The sequence below is a fragment of the Pinus tabuliformis genome, chromosome 5_2 (assembly GCF_031772625.1).
Source record: "Pinus tabuliformis cultivar Carrire ecotype Pingquan chromosome 5_2, CPIR1, whole genome shotgun sequence".
In the NCBI taxonomy this organism is placed as follows: Eukaryota; Viridiplantae; Streptophyta; class Pinopsida; order Pinales; family Pinaceae; genus Pinus; species Pinus tabuliformis.
Window position 1 is genome coordinate 272,020,215 of NC_142306.1, and position 20,497 is coordinate 272,040,711.

A 20,497-nucleotide genomic window follows, 5' to 3' on the forward strand; every position below is an offset into this window, starting at 1 on the left:
AATAACTCTCTCTCCCACATGAAACTCCAACCACTAATGATACTTTGATTGATGTGATTAACAGAATTGGGAGACTCAATCTTGATTCAGTCCCAACTCAATCAACTACGTAGCCTGGACCATCTCATAAAGGTCCCCCAAAGTGGCTGACAAATACACCTGAGAGTGTTCATCCAGATGAAGTTCGAAAGACAGGAACAAGAAATTCAAACAGGCAAAATGGAGGTGATGTAAATGGTTCTAATTCACCTGTTGATATGGATGTTTCTTATGATTGTGAACTGAATTTGTCTACAGATTTTGAACCAATTTCCTTCAGAGAAGTCACTTCTCATGATGAATGGAAAGAAGTGATGCAAAAGGAGTATGATGCCTTGATAAAGAATGGCACTTGGAAGCTAGTTGATCCTCCATTAGGAACCAAACCAATTAGCTGCAAGTGGGTCTACAAGAACAACTATAAATTTGATGGCTCACTTGACAAGCACAAAGCCAGGCTTATCGAAAATGGTTTTGCACAGAAGGAAGGGGTTGATTATGATCAGACTTTTTCCCCCACAGCAAAATGAGCTACCATCCGAACAACATTTTCCCTAGCAGCTCAGAATGGTTGGAAAATCCATGAAATAAATGTAAAAATTTCTTTCTTGAATGGAGATCTAAAAGAGAATGTTTTTATGTCCCATCCTAGAGGATTTGCTACGAAAGGACATGAACATAAAGTATGAAAACTTGTGAAATCCTTGTATGGCCTCAATCAAGCACCGCGAGCTTGGTATGAAAATTTAACTGAGCATCTTCTTAAACTCAACTTCAAACATTATGATCTTGACGATGAAACTTTGTTTATCAAGAAAGTTGGAAAAACAGTTGTATATCTTGTGGTAGATGTAGATGATCTTTTGATGACAGGGAAAAATGAGTGCTACATTGCATCCATAAATAGGGAATTGAGGAAAGGTTTTGAAATGATTGATTTGGGCTATGTTCATTACTTTCTTGTTATTGAAGTAACTCAGAATCCGAAGTCTATATTCCTTTCTCAAAAGAAGTACATTGGAGATCCGTTGAATAGTTTTGGCATGGCTGAGTGCAATCCTCTAACTACTCCAATGGAGAAAAACTTAAAGCTCACATCCATTGAAGGAAAATAATTTGAAGATGCAACAAAGTATAGACAATTTGTAGGAAGTCTCAACTACCTAACTACTACCACTCCAAACATTTCGTTTGCTATTGGAATCTTCTCTAGGTTTATGCAAAATCCTTGTGAGCGACATTGGTCTGCTACAAAAAGAGTTCTAAAGTACTTGAAGGGAACTCAAGACTTTTGACTCAAGTATACACAGGTGGGCGACTTCAGCTTGATTGGATACTCTGATTCAGAATTCGGTGGTGACAAAGAAACTGGGGTATCTACTTCTAGTTATCCTATGAGTCTTGGATCAGGAGTTGTCTCCTGGAGATCACACAAACAATCAGTCCCAGCAGATTCCACAACAGAGGTAGAATATGTGGTAGCAGTTGAGACAACAAAAGAAATTACGTGGCTCAGGAAAAATTTGGAAGATTTGCAGGTAAAATAGGTGCATTCAACTCCACTCATGATTGAAAACACCTCTGCAATAAAGTTTGCCAAGAACCCAAAGTTCCATGATCAAACGAAGCATATTAATACAAAATACCATCTAATTCAACATCATGTTGAGGCTAAGACAATCCATTTATGCCATTGTTCCACTAATGAGCAGATTGTGGACATATTCACCAAAGCACTTGGAAGAGAAAGTCTTGAAAGATTTAGAGTGATGCTTGGACTCACCAACATCCCTTCAGATTAAGAGGGGGAATGTTGACACCTAATCATGGGGATTGGGTGAACATTTGTAAATAATGTAATTAATAAATAATGGAAATGGAAGAGTCATCGAGAGTTGAAACCCAAGATTCACTCCCTCATGTATATAACTATGAACGATCTAAATGAATAAATACAGTTGATTGAGGAGTTACCACCTGGCCTGACATGATGATCTTAACGTTTCATGGAATGTGTAGGTAAATTGTCAAGATACACCTGTACAATATGTTTCATATCATGAAACATGTAAGAAATCTTTGAAATGTTACGATAACATTCTTAAGTCGAAATCGAAGCCTCTGATAAGGGAAAGTTCCACAAGGAAAAATGAAAGCAGTTTTAGTTGATCAATAGGGAGTATGTTAATTTGATTATAGTGAGAAAATCCATCCATAAAAGAAAGATTTCATTTCCAACACAATCATTAACTATCTGGTCAATGGATGTGGTTGGATATCTATATTTGAGGAAATTCATATTAATGTCCCTATAATCAACACATACCTTAATATTGCCCCATTTCTTCATAACCAGAATGATGTTGGAAACCTAGCTATTTAAAGGAACAAGATCAATAAAACTAGCTTTCAAAAAATTTCAAATTTATCATTAATGGCTACAACTTTTATTGGATGCATTGGATGTAATATCTGTTGAGTAGGCTCAGCGTCTGGGTAAATATTAATTTCATGAATAACATTTCGTGGGTCAATTCCTAGCATTTATTTATATTTCCAAGAAAATATGTCTTAAAATTATTGGAATAGGGACTTATATGTTTGAATTTCTTCAAGAGAGTAAGAGGCATCAACGTGAATGTTCTCTGTGATTCAAGGTTTCACTGAGATATGAATTGGAATAGTCGTAGATATATTCATCAAATTCATTTTAGATGTAGTCTCATAAATCAAAATGGTAAATTTAAGGTTATCAACTATTTAGGGTAAAAACATAGTGTCAAAGTTACTCTCAATTATTTCAAGCTTGGGAAGAAAGGAGGAACAATGATGATAATTGTCTCAAGGAATTTATTCAAATTACATGATCTATATAATTATTTGATTTGTAGGAAATACATCATCGAAAGGATAAGCAGGTGAAACAAATGTCAGCCAAGATGAATGAGAATATTCATCTAGGACCATGTTCACTAGGTCATTCGATTCAAAAGAGGTTGTAGGGGCCAAGTGAATAGTTGATAAGGTGACTCAATTGGGTTGTGGAATTTTGTCACCGTAGCTTACCAATTCTCATTGTCTAGGAACTATATAGGGGTCATGTGATCCATAGAATTTGTAAGTTCTTGATGGAATCATGTTGACTGTAGCCAATATTGGAGAAACATTGGGTGGAGGGAGTGAAAACGTTACCGTTAGTGATGAATATTTAAGTAAATCATACAGTAAATTCTTGTAAGAAACTAGCATTTTACCTATTAAATGTACACTATTGGTTGTTCATGAATCGAAAGCATAGAAGCTGAGATAGTCTACAGTAAGTATTTCCCCTTGGTGAGGAAATTGTAACACATAAAAGAGTGAAGAAACCACTACTGAAATGAGGTAAGTCCAGCTTCAACCTAGTCAAAGGTTATAATAAAGTTTCACATCAATGACTTCTACTTTGATAGTAACAATTTACCTTCTAATTCCAGAGGTAATGCATTTAAACTTATGTAGGGTTTGAATCATCTTCTGTCAAAAGTTTTAGTTTAATAGGTGTTTGATTAATTGAAGGATAATCGAAGTATTTCCAACAAGATACAATCATAATTGATGGAGAATCTCCCTCATCTATAATGGTATGAAAAACATTTCTTCCTCGTATAACAACTTGAATTTGAAATTCAAGTTGATGTGGGAATGTAGATATGTGATTCTCAAGATTAAAAACTATAAGGCTCAAATCTGATGGACCAATTTTTCTAATTGCCGACAACACTAATTTTTGTTGCATCAAGAAACTTTGAAGGAATTCAGGAGCCAAGATTTTAGAAGGGGCCTGAGCTAAATCTTCAACAATATTATAATTTTGAGCTTCCATAGAACACAGATGAAAATACAACCTATGAATGGTTCCTTTCAGAGGGGTTCTAATCATTGTTTTGGAAGTCGATCAGTCAATTTGTAGAATATCAAACAGAGGTTGAACTTATGTGGAAGGTTGATAGGTAACACTTCTATTTGGAGGATATAGAGAACCGTAGTCTTCGTCTCTTATAGTCAACATAATTGTCTATGCGTTGAAATGTATAACTAGGTTCGGTCTTCATAAATATCAAATGTTCTTTATATTCTTGTATATTCTAAAATGAAAGAAAAATCATTATTGTTTTTTTATAGAATGGGTTTCATGCTCAAGGTAATTTTATTTAGAGGTCAAGCACCCATTAAGTGCTTATAGGGTTTTTCCTATGGTCAAGAAGTCAAAATTTTCATTATCGTATGAGGAAGACCCCATCGGGCACATTCTAACATGTACAAATAATTATTTTTGTATTTAAAATTGTCAAAATACCCTCCAAGACAATGTCAGCCTAGAAGCTAAGAAGTGAACCTTAATTAGGGCATCTCCTCCCCCTTGGAAGCCTATATATATGAGGGAACTCGACCTCCTATCAACACTACTCATCCTCTCATCATTCAAGTCAAGAAGGAGACGAAAAGGGCTAGTGAAGAAGAAAGAAGGACAAAGGACAAGTTTTTGGGTTATTTCTCTCTCTCTTCAAGTGCAAAAGAGAAGGGATAGGGTTTTGTTGTTGCAATGACAAGTTTAGGAAATCGTATAAAGAAGGTCTAAGGAAGGTGTGTTAGATCACCTACAAGCCCTAGAAGAAGGATAAACTCAAGCGAAGGTTAAAGGAAGGATTGAAATCCGTGGATTTTCTCACACGCGTGAAAGCAACAACCATTCCAAGGGTCGGAAATGTAAGACCTACAATAGAGGCTGAAATTTTGTAGTTAAGAGTCAAAGTTATGCAAGTGGAAGAGATTTGACAAAGACTTGAAAAAAAGGAAGAAAATAATCAAGAACATGAAAATTGGTCTTGGAAGGGTATTGGTATTGGTTTAGAGGTCTTGGAATTTGTGATTTGAAGAATCTATAACAAGAGAAGATATCGGTGGGTTTTCCAGAGAGGTTTTGGCCCTGACTTGAAACTTACATCATGTGTTGTTGTGTATTTTATATCTTCTTATTTTGGTATATGTTTGATGATAAGAATAACATATTAATAAGAGAAGAATATAATAAGTAAGAAAAAGGAAAACAGGATCACAAGAGATTATCAAGTTTAAGATAAATTGTGCTAGTTGTAGACCTATAGATTTCTGAACATGGTATTAGAGCTAAGGTTGGCTAAGGGAATCACGAAGATCACTACATCCTTTAATAATTATTTGAAGCAATTTTATAAGGTATAAAGTCATCTTAAGCAAGGTATACAGGCATTATGAAATATCTTTTTATCTAATGAATAAATATTTATTGATAACATCTGGTGAAGGGTCAATATACCTATTTGGAGAATGAATTAGGGACTGCAGACAGAGGATGTGGATGAAGAGCTAGGCTTTCAATTTTCTGAGCTCCATGGAGGAACACAAAGGGGGGAGCTCCACTCCCTCCTATAGGCAAGCAGTGTCCAACTGAGGTAAAAAACCAATAGAATTTGTCAGGGGTCCTTGTGGGGAAGGGAAAAGGAACATGGAAGAGGATCAAGATTTAACCAAACCGAGGGAGGAAAAAAACACAAAAGATAATGAGGAAGAAGACATGAAACAAGGAGCAAAAAACAAAGCGCAAAAGGCGCCATGTAAACCCAAGGTTGAGGTTACTCCCAAAGTAGTTTTAAATGATCCTACTGTATAGACACACAAGGACCACATGCGAACCTATGCTATCATTTGCAGATTCATGGGATTATGGACCACTAAAAAGGCATTACAAGCATGGATTAAATACCATTGGAAACCAAAAGGAAGCATAGACCTACATCTTGGGTCATAGGGTTTCTTCACTATGGTCTTTAAAAATATTAAGGACAAAGACTGGGTGTTTTAGGGAGGACCCCACTTCTACGCTGCAACAGGCCTCTACATGTGGCCATGGATGATGAATTTTGTCCCAGAGCGAGAGACTTTCACTTTGGTCCCGATCTGGGTAAGACTCTACCCCCTACCTCTTGATTACTGGCAAACGGAATCATTATCTACCATAGGAAATAAACTAGAGCATTTTGTTAAAGCCTCTGAGGCCACCAGAAGCGGAAAATACACTTCCTTCACATGAATATGTGTGGAGATGGATCTCTCTGGAGCTCTACTAGATGAGGTCATCTTGGAAGTTTTTGATGAAGAATGGGTGCAAACAGTAGATTATGAAGATATTCCCTTCAGATGTCACAGGTGCCATGGGCATGGGAACCTATTTAGACACTTCCCTCTCAGTAAAACAAAGAATAGAAGTGAAGATACCACAATGAAAGATGCTGAAAACTTTCACAAAGTGGGATATAGAGGAAAAGGGGGCAGAAGGGGGCAAAAGCAACAACAAACAAGAGGGCAACAGGCCAGTTTGAACAGGTTCCAAGTTCTCGAAGAAGAGGAAGAGATAACAAAAGTAGATCAAGTAATGGAAGGAAGCCCAGGGGAGAAGGAGAAAGAAGAAGATAGGGAACAAGCACACAATAGTAATAAATAGAAAGAGACTATTATGAGCAATGGATAACTTGAGATGGACCAAGAAATGACCCAGAGTGAGATGGAAATGGAGGATCATGAACTGTAAGAGATTCTTGATAGAGAACACCTAGATCTGGAAGGGTTCTTGAAACAGGGAACCATGGGAGGGGTAGACTCATTACCTCAAGAAGAGTTCAACAGAGTACAACAGTTTCATATGGAAAACACAAGCTAAAGGGTTGGAAAGGTAAAGAAGCAATGAAAGGCAGAGAAATGAAGGTGTGAAAACAATGAAAACCGCACCAGGGTTAGCTCCTAGAAACCCAGGAAAGAAAAGAGGCAGAAAAAAGCAGAAGGAGTTATTGATGGAATGTGGAAACCTAATGATAGATTCAGGTAAGATGAAAGACCTAACTAGTTACTCCTTTACAAATATTTAATAATGAAGTTCACATCTTGGAATATTAGAGGTCTAGGTAGTAAAAGAAAATAAAAAATACTTAGCAATAGAATGAAACAAGAAGCTTTAGATATGATATTTATCCAGGAAACTAAATGTTCCATTCAAAAAATAAAATAAATTCACAGTAAATGGCTCAAGAGATTTGAGTTTCTAGAAGTTAAACAGATGATACAGCAGGAGGCATACTCACTCTTTGGAACCCCCAAAAGCTTGCCATAATAGATGTTGAGGCATCTAGGAATTATTTATCAGTGGTTATTGAACCTGTGGGAGATAGGGAGACTTATCTAGTTACAAATGTTTATGGCCCTCAAAGAATGGATGATAAACTCAGGTTTCTAGATTCTCTTGTGGATTTAAGAGATAGACATGTAGGATTACCATGGATCATAGGTGGGGACTTCAACATGATCAAATCACTTTCGGAGGAAAAAGGAGGAACCAGAACTTTAAGCAAAGGCTCCATTGCATTTCAAAATTTTATAGATAATATGAAGCTAGTTGACATTGATATGAGTAATGGCCTCCTTACTTGGAACAAAAAATAGGAGGAGAGGCTCAAGGAGCCTCAAATTTAGACAGATTCATAATCTTAAATGACCTTATGCTAACTGACAAGGAAATGATAGTGAGAATTCTCCCCTTTGGAGGCTCGGACCATTGGCCTATACAACTTGAGGTTCAGGGCATTGCTACCCCTAAGAATAGACCCTTTAGATTTGAGAACATCTGGCTCACCCACCCAGATTTCATCAGCAACATTGCAAAATGGTGGACAGAATATCTGCATATTTAGGGTATAAGAATGTTTTTGTTACACAAAAGAATAAAGCATGTCAAGCTCAGACTTAAAGACTAGAACAAGAATGAATTTGGCAATATTTTTGAAGTGGAGAAAGTTGTTGAAGACAAAATGCAGGAACTCAATCAAGCCCTTATCATGGATGCCTTTGACAAAATCAGGAATGATCAAATTACCAAACATCATCAAGACTGGGAGAATTTATGTAAACAAGTGGAAATATTTTGGAGACAAAAATCTAGAGTTCAATGGCTAAAAGAAGGAGAGCGAAACACTCGATTTTTCCACAGATCCACCATGGCGAACAGATCTCATAATAGGATCTCTTCAATCAAGGATGAGGGAGGTCATCTTCTTAATTCCCATGAAGATATAGAAGCTGCGTTAGTCCAACACTTTCGAAGTATAGCAAAGGAAACTGTTTCAGACAGAGATCATTCTATCAGGGAGTTAACAAGGCATATACCTAGGCTTGTAACAAGAGAGGATAACTTCAATCTTAATAGGCCAGTGACTGAAGAAGAGGTTAGTGGGGTCATCAAAGAAATGTGGAATGGTAAAGCGCCAAGCCTTGATGCTTTCAATGTGGATTTATTTAAGGCTTGCTGAAGCATTGTTAAACAAGACATTCTGAATGTGGTGGAGGATTCCAGGATGAATAGAACCATTTTGAAGGTGCTCAATACTTCCATTGTCTCCTTGATCCCCAAACAGGACAATGCTCAAACTCCAGATAGGTTCATACCCATAGCTTTGTGCAATGTGGTGTACAAGATAATATTCAAGGTTGTTGCCAATAGACTCAAACCACTTCTTCCTACTCTATTTTCTGTGGAGCAATCTGGTTATGTGGAGGGCAGAGAAATTCTCAATAACATCATTCAGGCACATGAGATGGTGCACTCATTGTTAAGCAACAGGAAAGTTGGCATTATCATGCAATTGGACCTAGCGAAAGCTTACGATAAGTTGAATTGGACCTATATCAGGAAGGTCCTTATAGCTTTTGGGTTTGATCATAACTGGGTAAGATGGCTCATGGCCTTGGTGACTTCTTCTAGCTTTTCAATTCTAGTTAATGGTTCTCCTTCCAAGACTTTTACTCCTTCAAGAGGCCTCAAGCAGGGAGATCCACTCTCTCCATTTCTCTTTATCCTCATGATGGAAGGACTTGGTCGGTCAATCAAGCATGTGGAAGAAGTTGGCAATATCAAGGGGCTCCAACTGTCTGAGATTGGATAGGCTTTGACCCATCAACAATTTTTTGATGAAACCATGCTGCATGGAATCCCCATGGTCAAAGAAGCTCTAGCTTATAAACAAATCTTGTGTGACTTTTCCATGGTCACAAGTATGGAAGTTAATCTCTCCAAGTCTAAGATTTTTTTCTTTAATACCAATATTGCTATTCAGAGAAATATCTACAAAATTCTAGGATTTCAAAGGGATGTCCTTCCCTCCAAATACTTGGGAGTTCCTCTAATTGACAAACCTTTGCACAAAATCATTTGGGAGCCGGTGATTAATAAGATGCAAGATAAAATCAGGAAATGGACTATTAGATATTTAAACTTGGCTGGTTGGTTAATGCTTACAAAAGTTGTTCTTCAATCTATCCCCATCTTCATGCTATCAGCCCTTCCAACTCCAAAAGGAGTTTTGCAACAATTTAAAAGCATTCAAAGAGAATTTCTTTGGGGTAAGGGGGAGCAGAGAAAGAAATGGGCCTTGGTAGCCTGGGATAAGATTTGTAAACCTAGAAACCATGGGGGTCTTCGATTGGATGATCTGGAGGCTCTAAGCAAAGTTTTAGGGGCCAAATTATGGTGGCGTTGGGTAAAAGATCCAAAAGCTTAGTGGGCTAGTATCTAGAAAGAAAAATATGCTAGCACTTGGCAAGATAATGATCACGTAAGGATGAATGGTATCATAAAAGGCTCACACATCTAGAATATGGCCTGGGAGAATAGAGGCTTAGTACAAAATAATTGATTCTGGGAAATTAGAGAGGGAGATCTTGCTTTGGTTTGGGAGGATAAATGGCAACAACAACCTACACTATTAAGAGAGGACTTTCTAGACCTCAAGAAAGAAACTGATGCCAAAGGGTTATTTAGGGTAAAATATTTTTAGGACCAAACCAATAGGGAAGGAAAATGGAGAACCTGGAAGAATATAGGTTACATGGATGATAGCCCCTTGAAATCAAAAGTTGAGGCACTTCTAAAAATGTTGGACCAAAGGAAAATTTTAGTGATAGGGGGCATGACCAACTTAGATGGGGTAACAATAATGAAGGTACCTTCAATCTTAAGGAGGCAAAAGGCAAACTCCTTGAACTAGACTCCAATGTACCGGACAGGGTTTGGCAGAACCTATGGAGGCATCAAGGATGGATGAAGACCAAACACTTCATGTGGCTGGTTCATCATAAGAAAATTTTGACTTGGGAGAACATTCCGAAGAGGGGTGTTATCGATCCTTCTAGATGACAGCTATGTGAGGCCTAGGAGGAAACAATGGAGCACCTTCTCAGTAGTTGTATTTTCACCTCTAGTTTGTGGGATGCTTTTGCCACTATTTTCCGACAGTCGGACAGGGACAAAGGGAGCATTATCAACCCCCTAAATTACTAGAGACAAAACTTCTCGAATTATGACTTTCTTTTCTCAGCTTGGGCTTTAACGCCAAGCTTCATAATATGGAATGTGTGGAAAGAAAGGAAAAACAGAATCTTCAAAAATGTAAAAAGTTCCTCCCAATGCATTTTTTGAGCAGATCTTGAGACAACTTAAGGAGACGGTAGGTACTATTGTGAGAACTTCCCCAAAGAATCCACATTTTGAAACTGAAATGCAGATACTTCTTCAGTTGGGTATGCAAGGGAACATATCACAGGGCTTGGATAGGAAGGTAATGACACAAGATACTAAGTAAGACTACTAGCATCCCCCTCCCCCGCAAGGTTTTTTGAAATACAACATTGATGGGGCTTCAAATGGCAACCCGAGTATTGTTGGCTTTGGATGGGTGTTAAGGGATGAAAATGGTTGCATCCTTTTTATTTTCCACTGCCATTTTGGAAGAGAGACAAATAATATGGAGGAATTAATTGCTTTTGAGCATTGTTTAGAATTCATGAACCAGAATAATCTCTAGAATATAATTGTTGATGCTGATTCTGAGTTAATCATTAACTCGGTCAAGAGAATCAGCTATGGCATAGAGCCAGAAAAAGTCCCAAAACACTAGAGGTTTCTCCAGGTCTTTCAACGGATTCAGCTTCACTTCCTGGGCTTACGTACCATGAGTTTTACCCATGTGCTAAGAACGACAAATAAATTAGCGGACATCCTGGCCAATCAAGGGGTGTTCTGCACCAAAAGCAGGGTTGACCTAAGTTGGCTAGAGATGCTTCAGAATAGATTAAAGACGCTATGTCAAGATTAGTCAGATGAGGATAGAATGGTGTTTCGCAACAGAGCCATAGAGACGGGGGCTAATTTGTTTGGTCTATTGATGAAGTGTTTTGGTTTATTTATGAAGTGTTATTTTCGAAGTGAGGTTATTTTTGGGATGCAGGTCACTATCGGATTCATCAACCCTGGCAAAAACAATCATAGAAGGTGTTGGGGGAGGTTGCTAAGCAGACGCTATTTCTTGGATAGATGGTAGAACGGAGGAATTTTCAGCTTCCTTTGGTCCAGTCACCCGAGGAGATGGGTTGGGGTGAGGGGCCAAACTCCTGGCTTTCTCGGCAGACTCAAAACCCCAGTTTTTCTTTATGTGGTGGCAAAACTGCATGTTGGATGGTTTCTGGATCATCGCAGGGCATTCAAGCTAAAAGTGGTTTTTTGGAGTTGGGAGAGATTCCACTCACAAAGCAACACGTGGCCAAGGTACGGGAAAGAATACCACCCTCATCGCACAGTAATTCTTGGTTCTTTTGGCATGTGTGATATGTTCCACAACAGTTGGATCAAGCTCGATGAATATATGGTCAAGATTAAGCAAGCTTGTTGGTGGGTCCACGGTGGGTATCGCGCAAACTGAGAAACCCCTATTTTTCTACCTGTGGAGGTAACACCGCTCATAAGGTGGTTTTGGGTTTATCGCAGGGCCCTCAAGTTGAAAGTGGTTTCTCAGAGTTGGGAGCGATTCCACTTACAAAGCAACACGTCGCCAAGGGATAAGAAGGAATACCGCCCTCATCAAGTGGTAATTCTCGGTGCTCTTGGCGTGTGCGACATGTTCCACAGCTGTTGGATCAAACACAAAGATTCCACGGTCAAGATTAAGCAAGCATGTTGTTGGGTCTAGGGCGCTTATCGCGCGGTCATTCTCTATGCATTTTGGTCTTGCAATATCATCCTCCATTGTTGGATCTGCTAAAGCGATTCAACGATCAAGGATAAGTATGTAGGTCTTGCAATATCATTTGTGCTTGTTGCGCTTCATGATGGGAATCAGTGGTTTTCAGGCGAACAACATGCTCGAGGGTTATCCCCCCATTCAGACTCGAATTCTTTTTAGAAAGGTCCCTATTTCCTCTTCGGGTCTGAATCTTTTTTAAATTGGATGCTTGTTCTCGCCCCGATTTGAGCTTCGACCATCAGATGTCTAAGGGGGGATCGAATGGTCTAGGTTCTTATTTGTGCTTTGTGGGTTTTGTAGTTTTGTTTGTGGGACCTTTGCTCAGATTTTAAGCCTTGAGCTTGGTGACCTAGGCCTTTAGTGGTTTGATATTTCTTTGGCCCACAGCTCCCTTGGGACTATTGTATTTTATGTAATTTGTTTTCTGATTTAATGAAATAGAAGGTATGACTCTTGCTTTAGAAAAAAAAAGAAATATCTTTTATCCATAAAGAATAGCATGGCCAAGACTTATACAAAACGTGAAGGATTATTCTAATCACTTACTGGCACAATTGAAGATGAGAATGTTTGGGTAATTGACAATGGAGCATCAAGACATATGATAGGTGAGAACAAGCAACCAAAGACTTTATCAAGAGGAAAATATTTCTACGATGTTGAGCTTGGTGAAAAGAAGAGATATCATGTAAGAGGAATTGGATCAATCTCACTAATGCAAGAAAATATAGGAATTACTCATCTTAGCATCATCTTGTTTGTTTCAGGTTTGCAAAATAATCTACTTTCTATTTCATGTTTAGAAGATAAGGGGGATAGAGTCACTTATATAGATGGAAAGGTTTTATTATGTGACAAAAGATTTAGCATAAAAATGAAAAGATCATTGGGATTCATGAATAAAGAATCTACAGATTGTTGACTCCTATCTCTTAAGATTTGGTTCACATGAAGTAAGTCCCTATGAACTTTGGCATAAAAGGTTTGGCAATCTTAACTAAAAAATCTTACCAACTTTAAATTCAATGGTGAATGGCATCCCTAAACTCAAGGAGGATCATGAAGGAGTATGCAAGGGATATGTGTTAGGTTAAAATTTTAAGAGACCATTTGGAAGTAGTGATTCAAGGTCAAAAGAATTCTTGGGTCTCATTCATTTTGATGTTTATGGTCCCATGTATACAAAGTCTCTTGGATTTCATCTATATTATGTAACATTCATTCATGAGCACTCAAGGAAACCTTGGATCTATTTGCTGAAGTCTAGGGATGAAGTATTCAAAAAAATTCAAGAGCTCAAAGTTGAAGAAGAGAACCTTACATAAACAAGGATAAAGGTTCTAATATCTGATAATGGAGGAGAGTACACATCAAAGGCTCATAGATTTATGTAAGGATGCTAGGATTAAGAGGAAGTTGATAATCCCATATAATCCTGAACAAAATGGAGTTGTTGAACAAAAGAATCAATCAATTGAGGAATGTGTAAGAGCCTTGTTACATGATCAAGACTTAAATAAATTTTTGTAGGGTGAAGCAAAAAAAATTGTTTTGTATGTTCAAAATTGAAGTCCTCATATATCTCTAGACAACATGACTCCTAAGGAAGTATTTTTTGGTAAGAAATAAATTTTAGAAGTATTTGTTGGTAAGAAATAAATTTTAGACTATCTCTTAATATTTGGTTGTCATGTCTATATTCACATTCCGAAAGATAAAAGAAATAATCTGTATGTTATAAGCATGAAGGGTTTATTTGTTGGCTACAATAACATCTCAAATGCATTTATTATCTAAATAAAGGAAGGATATCGAATAGAAGTAAGTGAAGATGTGATATTTGATTAAAGTATTACATTCAAGGAATCGAATGACCTCCCAATTGAATCAGATGATGAAGAACTACAAATATTTGAAGAAGAATGCACTAGAGAGAAAAATGACTCAAATCATGAAGATGAATGTCCTAGTGAGCTTGTGTAATAGTGATCATCCCTGAAAGAAGAAATATACCAAATTGGGTGAAGACTTATCTTCTAGATTTAGAATGTCATGGAGCAGCCAAAGGCACATTTACGGAAAGTAAGAAGTCTAAAAGATATTTAGGGTATGAAACCTATATGACAAAGTTAATAGAAGAAGAATAATTCATATTTGAAGAGGTTGTCAAACATAAACAATGAAAACGTTGGGTCCCTATAATACTAGTGATTATCCCATTACTATTGTAGTTATACCCCTTTTTATATCGTTGTGCCCCTATTACCCCCATGTTGTTATTTTTGTGTCCCATAGAACCCCTCTATTGTTATTTTTGTGGCTTTATATTATTATTGTTAGGTCGGCTGGATTATATTGTGACTCCTTAGACTCTTATATATAGAAAGGAGGTTTTGTCATTTGAATCATCCAAGAATTGTTCATTTATGTAATGTAAAGGAGGCTGCCCCCTCGAAGAGGCTGAATCCTAAGGCGTTGATCTATCTTTTCTATCTTTTCTTGAGCTGGTTTCATAACATTTGGTATCAGAGCTATGGATTCTAGGGTTCGCTACTCCAAACAAGTCATCGTGGAATTTTCGATATAAAATTTTTTCTGTGATGTTTCAGAAGTCGCAAAAAAAACCCATTTGAGAAGAAATCGCGTTGAACCTTGGGTCTGAATTTCAGAGCTTTTCGCGCGATATTTGCGGAGATATGATCTGAGGAAGTTGGTCCTTTTGCAGACTCCTGAATTACATTCAAAACAGGTGACCTAGAGAAAATCGTCATAACTTCCTTTCTGGGGATTGGATTGAAATTTCGTAAGAAGGTATAGGAAGAGGACGGATTTTAGTTTCTTGTATGAATGTTTCAGATCCGAAGGTTGAAACAGTGACTCGTGGCACGTCGTACAAGTTCGCTCTACTGAATTAGTCTAGAAGCAAGTCACTGTGGGAGATTTCACATAACTCTTCCTTGGAGAATCTAATTTGGGTCAGACTTGTGGCATTGGAAAGAGGACGTAGAAGGCTACTACAGGTTGCATTTTCAGAACTAGATGATCCAAAATTACAGAGATACATCAGATTCAATATCAGGCTTCTACAAAGTGAAAAAAGGTGTGTAGTTTTCATTTTTATTTTTGCGTAAGCTTGGTTTAACGGAATTCAAAGGGCATAGTAAAGCATTATTATCAGTAACTGATGCCCCGAGGAAAGAAAATGCAAACACCTAGTAAGGAACCTGAAAGCTCTAGCATGACTCATGAAGAAGAGGAAGAAATGCTACATGATATATCAAAATTACAAGAACAAGTGCAACAAATGTCACGCTCACAAAAGCTAACAGAAGCTAAGATAAATGGCCTGGAATCTAAGATAAATGGTGTGGAATCGAAGATAAATGGTGTGGAATCTAAGATAAAGGGCATGGAAGCTAAGATGGATGATTCGAAGACAGATTTGAAGACAGACATGGCAGATTTGAAGACAGATTTGAAGACAGACATGGCAGAATTGAAGACAGATTTGACAAATTTTCTACAAGAAATACTTACTAATGGTGAAAAGGTTGTAAAGGAAACTCATGATGTGAACAAAAGAAATGTTAATCATGATTCCATAGACTCTAATGTTGGATCGAAGACCCACCATATTCCAAAAATCGATATGAGGAAGTTTGATGGCAAGGATCCCGCCACATGGATATTACAGATGGAGCAGTTCTTCGATCTCAATAATGTGCAAAATGCACAAAAGGTACGTATGGCAACTATATATTTGGAACCAAATCAGTTTGTATGGTATCAATGGCTTTTCTCTCGTAAACAATTTATCACTTGGGCAATTTTTACGGAAGAATTGATAGCACATTATGAAGATACAAAAAGCAACACTTTTTTTAGCCAATTGATAAGTCTCAAACAAAAGGGTTCAGTAATGGAGCACATTGAGGAGTTCCAAAAATTGAACATAAGGGTAAAAGATATTCCAGAGGAGCATAGGATTGATGTGTTCATAGGGTCTTTAAAGGATAATATCCAACATGATGTTCGCCTTTGGGAACCTGATTCATTAGAGAAGGCATTCAGGTTAGCAAGAAAAATGGAAAGCAAAATTATGGCAACCAGGAAGCATACCACTCACAACTATAAAGACGGAAGTGTTGTTGCCCCTAGTCTTCCACAACCTATAAGGTTGACACCACAACAATTGGAAGAAAAAAGAGCAAAAGGGCTTTGTTACAGTTGTGATAGCAAATACACTAAAGGTCATAAGTGTGCTGAGAAGAAATTATTCTACATAGATTGTGAAGAGGAAGAAGAAAAGGAGCAAGAAAGGTCAAAAGAAGAAGATATACTCCAGGAACAAAGCCTAGATGAAGAAAAAATAAATCCGACCATATCTTGTAATGCATTGGTGGGAATTACCACTCCTCAAACCATCAAGATAGAAGGACAAATCAAGAAGAAAAAGGTAATAGTGTTGATTGATTCAGGAAGCACCCACAATTTTATTCATTGTAGGGTAGCAAAAGAATTGAATTGCTTCCTATATCCAGCACCAGAGTGTCAAGTGATGATTGCAAATGGAGGAACAATAAATTGCTCTGGAAAGTGCCATAATATCAAGCTATCCATGGGAGAATATGTATTGACTAGCCCAATGCTTTCCATTCCAATGGGAGGTGCTGATGTTGTACTAGGAGTCCAATGGCTACAATCCTTGGGTACAATAGCTTTTAATTTTCAAGAACTTTTCATGAAATTTTCTACAGAAGGAAAGGAAGTTGAATTAAGGGGTATTGCAGGGAAACCAGGAAAGATAATCAGCTCTAATGGTATGACAAAGCTTCTAAAAAAGGAGCAAAGAGGTGTAATTGCACAATTATGTTCGCTAGATGTTTCCACATCGGAATCATCTATTTCTCCAGATCTCCAAAAAGTCTTGGACAATCATTACAAGGTATTTGAGACTCCCCAAGGTCTCCCACCTATGCGTGATCATGATCATGCTATTCATCTGATTCCAGGAAGTGTTCCTCCAAACATCAGGCCATACAGATATCCCTATGTCCAAAAAAGTGAAATTGAACGTATGGTTGCAGAAATGCTAGAGGCTGGTATAATTCAACCAAGTCAAAGTTCTTTCTTAGCTCCAGTAGTATTGGTGCACAAGAAGGATGGATCATGGCGCATGTGTCCGGATTATAGGGAGCTCAACAAGCTCACTATTAAAGATAAGTTCCCCATTCCTGTCATTGATGAATTACTGGATGAATTGCATGGATCAATTTACTTCACCAAGTTGGATCTTCGTTCGGGATATCATCAAATCAGAATGAAGATTGAAGACATTCCGAAAATGGCATTTAGAACTCATGAGGGTCATTATGAATTTTTGGTCATGCCTTTTGGCCTTACCAATGCACCTTCAACATTTCAAGGTTTGATGAATTCAATTTTCAAACCATTCCTTAGAAAATTTGTGTTAGTATTTTTTGATGATATACTAATCTACAGCAAGTCTTGGAAGGATCATGTTGAACATGTTGACAGGGTGCTACAACTATTGGAGGAGAAACAATTATATGCAAAAAGATCCAAATGTTTCTTTGGAGTCCAGGAGGTGGAATATTTGGGTCATATTGTATCTCATGAAGGAGTTAAGGTAGACCCTAGCAAAATTAAAGCCATTAAGGAATGGAAAATCCCCACATCCATAAAGCATCTGCGAGGATTTCTTGGGTTGACAGGGTATTATCGCAAGTTTGTTAAGAATTATGGGAGAATAGCAGCACCTCTAACAACATTATTGAAGAAAGATGCATTTTCATGGACTCCGGAAGCAACAAAGGCCTTTGAACATCTTAAAGAGGCAATGTGCCAAGCACCGGTCTTAGCTACACCGGACTTCACAAAAACCTTTATTGTGGAATGTGATGCTTCAGGAAATGGAATTGGTGTTGTTCTAATGCAAGATGAAAGACCCATTGCTTTTGAAAGTCGTCCAATCAAGGGAAAGTTTTTAAGCAAAGCTATTTATGAGAAGGAAATGTTGGCAATACTCCATGCACTTAAGAAATGGCGACCCTACCTAATGGGAAGACACTTCAAGGTAAAAACGGATCATGATAGCCTTAAATACTTTTTAGAACAAAGATTATCCTCTGAAGAGCAACAAAAGTGGGTCACAAAGATGTTGGGTTATGACTTTGAAATCATCTACAAAAAAGGGAAGCAAAATGTGGTGGCAGATGCACTCTCAAGAAAGGATGAGGATGTGGAAGCATTGTTGTGCGCCATTTCTATTATCCAACCAGATTGGATAAATGAAGCAAGGGAGGAATGGAAGAATGATGAAGAAGTGTGGGCACTTATTCGAAAGCTACAACAAGATTCCAGTACGTCTGATACATTTAGCTGGAAAAATGATTCGTTATGGTACAAAGATCGCTTATACCTCTGTAAGAATTCCCAGCTAAAACAAAAGATTCTTATGGAATTGCACACTTCTCCCTTAGGAGGGCACTCAGGATTTTTAAAAACTTACCACAGGGTTAAGAAGGAATTTTTTTGGGATGGCCTTAAATCAGATATTCAAAAGTTTGTGGCGGAATGTTTGGTTTGCCAACAAAATAAAGTTGAAACAATTAAGACACCGGGTCTATTACAACCTTTATCCATTCCAAGCCAACGTTGGGAGGAGGTTTCAATGGATTTTATCACAGGTTTACCCAAGTCTGAGGGAAAGAGTGTCATCATGGTGGTAGTTGACAGACTTACCAAGTATGCACACTTTTGTGCATTATCACATCCATTTAAAGCCAGTACAGTTTCTACTGCATTTATGGAAACAATTCAAAAGCTACATGGAAACCCAAAGATTATTGTAAGTGACAGAGATCCCATTTTCACTGGAAATTTTTGGACAGAATTATTTTCTTGTCTTGGTACTCAGTTAGCTCATAGCTCATCTTATCATCCTCAATCTGATGGGCAAACTGAGATAGTAAACAAATGTTTGGAAGGATATCTTCGTTGCTTTGTATCTGATAAACAGACACAATGGGTCAAATGGTTGCCTCTTGCTGAATGGTGGTATAACACTTCCTTCCATACAGCAACAAAAATGACCCCATTTATGGCACTTTATGGGTATCAACCACCATCCATCACATCATATTTAAGAGAAAATTCTAAGGTTCAGGCAGTGGAACATCACATCGAACATCAACAACAAGTCCTCCAACTCTTAAAGGATAACCTCGTGTTGGCACAAAATAGAATGAAACAACAGGCAGATCAACATCGCAGTGAAAGAAGTTTTGATGTAGGTGATTGGGTATTCCTACGGCTACAACCATATTTAAGAAATAGTCCCTAAAGTAAGCTAAGAAGGATAATAAATTATCACCAAAGTATTATGGTCCGTATAAGGTGTTGCAAAAGATTGGTACTATGGCATACAAATTGGAGCTTCCTGCAGCTTCTCAATTGCACCCAGTTTTCCATGTTAAAGAAGGTTATAGGCGACAAGCTCCCAGTTCAAACAATATTGCCAGAACTTGACGACGAAGGAAAAATTATATTGGAACCGGAAGCAGTCACAGAAACAAGAACTCGACAGCTACGAAATCGATCAATTTCAGAGTATCTTATCAAGTGGAAGAACTTATCCGCTGAAGATTCCACATGGGAGGATGAGAATTTTATGCAGAAGTATCCAAAACTACTCAAGCGTTGAGGACAACACTTTTTTGAAGGAGAGGGGCATGTTGGGTCCCTATAATACTAGTGATTACCCCATTACTATTGTAGTTATACCCCTTATTCATATTGTTGTGCCCCTATTACCCCCATATTGTTATTTCTGTGCCCCATAGAATCCCTCTATTGTTATTTTTGTGGCTTTATATTATTATTGTTAGGTCGGCTGGATTATATTGTGACTCCTTAGACTCCTATATATAGAAAGGAGGTTTTGTCATTTGAATCATTCAAGAATTGTTCATTTATGTAATGTAAAGGAGGTTGCCCCCTCGAAGAGGCTGAATCCTAAGGCATTGATCTATCTTTTCTATCTTTTCTTGAGTTGGTTTCATAACAGAAAATATGTCAGGAATGGAGAATATCAATCAATAATGATGAATGGGGTCTAGAAGATTGATGAGGCTCATTCTTAGGTAAATCATATGGGCCTTAATTCCACTCTCCGGCTTATTAAAATCAACTTTTCTCACATTTCTTTACATATCTTAATATATTTTTCTTAGTGAGAGGGGTAAAGGTGAGATGTTATGTCATGTAGCTTAATGAGCATTAATTGTAGAATT